Genomic DNA, 2,324 nt, shown 5'->3' with positions numbered 1-2,324 from the left:
TGTTTAGTGTCCATTGTGATCCTCTTGTCCTCGAGAAAGCTCAGGCGTACTTGAGTGGTAGGTGAATTACCAAGAAAAAGTAGGTTTTGTAATAAAAAAATATGTCAATATATTTCTGTCTTTGGTTCATGCAATGTCAGAGTTCAATAGAAACTTCAAGATATTTTTGCCTCCTCCTCATACTTTAATCAAGACAAATAATGTGACTCGTTTTGTGGACCAGAGTAGTAAACTGTCGTTCCACTTCCCGTACATTTCGAAAAAGAAACGCGAACGCCAAAAACACGAACTGCGAAATCTCTCTAATGTGATACTGATCTCTCCCCACTTGGACACGGGGTAAACTAAATCCTCTCTATGAATTAATAATTTAAATCCCTCCAAGAATGTTTGAATTTTCAAACTGCAAAGTACTATTGATCTCCATCACTTCAAATTGAAACAGCGGGTGACACTGGCCGATAAGAGCGGTTTGTTCGCGCAGCACATGCAAAAACCACAAGCGACATACAATGAATTGGCAAAGTGGGCAGCGCAAACGTTCGCACTCGCGACAACTCCAGCACATCTGCCATTAGAAAGGCCCTTAAACGCGGTGCAACACAAACACAACGCGTCGACAACAAGGCGCCGTACATTGACCGTGCAGTTAAATCTCCTGAGCTAGAAACCGAACTTCTCCAATGGGTCCTACGCTGTGAGGAACTTGGCGTATGTCTAACGGGAGAGCTCATACGAGAACAAGCAACCTCAATCACCACCCGCCTCAATCTGCCCCCAACGCAGTGTTCGTCCTACTCGAATGGACGGCTGTAAAGTTTCAGCGCAAACATGGCCTGACAAGCAAAATACAGCATGGAGAAGCTGCATCAACCCACGAGGTGCCGTGCAACAAGGCCGCGAAGAAGTACGACGCACTACGAATGGCTACAGCCCTGCGAACGTGTACAACATGAATGAGAGTGCGTACCTCTACTGTATGTCGCCACACCGTTCCATTACGCGCAAGCGTGTGCCTGGAACGAAAAAGTAAAAAATGGGTAACCGTTGCTCTGACCACGAATGCCGACGGTTCCGATGTTGTAAGGGACCCCTTGTTCATAGGGACAGCCATGCAGCCAAGGTGCTTCAATGGTCGAACTGCCCAAGACCTCGTTTTGACAACCAGTCGAGTAAAAAGGCCTGGATGACGTCGGAGGTCTTTAGCACGTACCTGAAATCCATGAACGATCAAATGGTTTCGGAAGGGCGCAAAATCCTGCAGCTTGTAGACAACGCTCCCTGCCATGATGGTGAAGCTGGTGAAGGTTTGTCAAATATCTTGTTGCTGATACTTCCAAAGAATACAACGGCGTACCTGCAGCCTCATGATGCGGGCATTATTGCCTCGTTCAAGGCGAAAGTCAAGAAGCGGCAATTGAAGAACGCCTTGGACCAGATTGGTTCGGTGATGGCAGGGCGCCAGGACAGGCTCTACGAAGTACCGTTAGTTGTAGCGATGGAGTGGGCGCGGGATGCATGGCGCTCTGTGTCGTCGTCACACACAGTTGCGAATTGTTGGCAACGTACCGGAATCCTGGACTGTGACTTGTCAGCGTTCAGTATCGAATGGCTGCAGTTCATATGAATTGATGTGGCAAAAAGAGATACTGTTAAAACGAATAACTTTTCGAGTTGACGTACTGTGAATAATTTATATCATTTATATCTTTTGCCGTGTCCAAGTCGTGGGGAGATCAGTAGTTCCAAAAAATTTCACTGCTGATTATTGGCTAAAAGAGTGGACACAATGATGTAGAAAAAAGTACTAATACAGAGTATCGTTCCGTTCGAACAATGCGGCATTCCTCGGACAGGTACTTAAAGGATTTAATCGAAAAGACTCGTGAAAGTGTGTTTTTAAGCGGGAAATGCTAACTTGCACGGGTTTTTTGGATATTATACGCGTGTCGACAAAATTAACACGCGGAAACGATGACTTGCGCGTGGGGTGGGATTGCATGTGCGTGTGACAGGATGACTTGTACGAACATCAGGATAACTAACGCATGTATAACAAGCACATAGTACAGGTAACGACGGAAAAATTCACCCAGTGGTACTACCTTGTTATCTTGAAATTTGTATTGGAAATATATAAATTGGTGATGGTTTTTGATCGTGATTGAATTGTTCGCCAAACTTGCTATTGTTGTTTGATTGGTCAAAATAAACCCATTTTCGACAACGACGAGATGAAACTAAGGATTACACGACGAAATTCAATTACTGTGAAGAGTAACTACTGTGAAACGCAATTACTGTGAAACGAAATATTGCGCAAG

This window comes from Aphanomyces invadans (genome assembly GCF_000520115.1).
Source record: "Aphanomyces invadans strain NJM9701 unplaced genomic scaffold supercont1.37, whole genome shotgun sequence".
In the NCBI taxonomy this organism is placed as follows: Eukaryota; Oomycota; class Saprolegniomycetes; order Saprolegniales; family Verrucalvaceae; genus Aphanomyces; species Aphanomyces invadans.
This window is presented reverse-complemented; position numbering follows the sequence as displayed.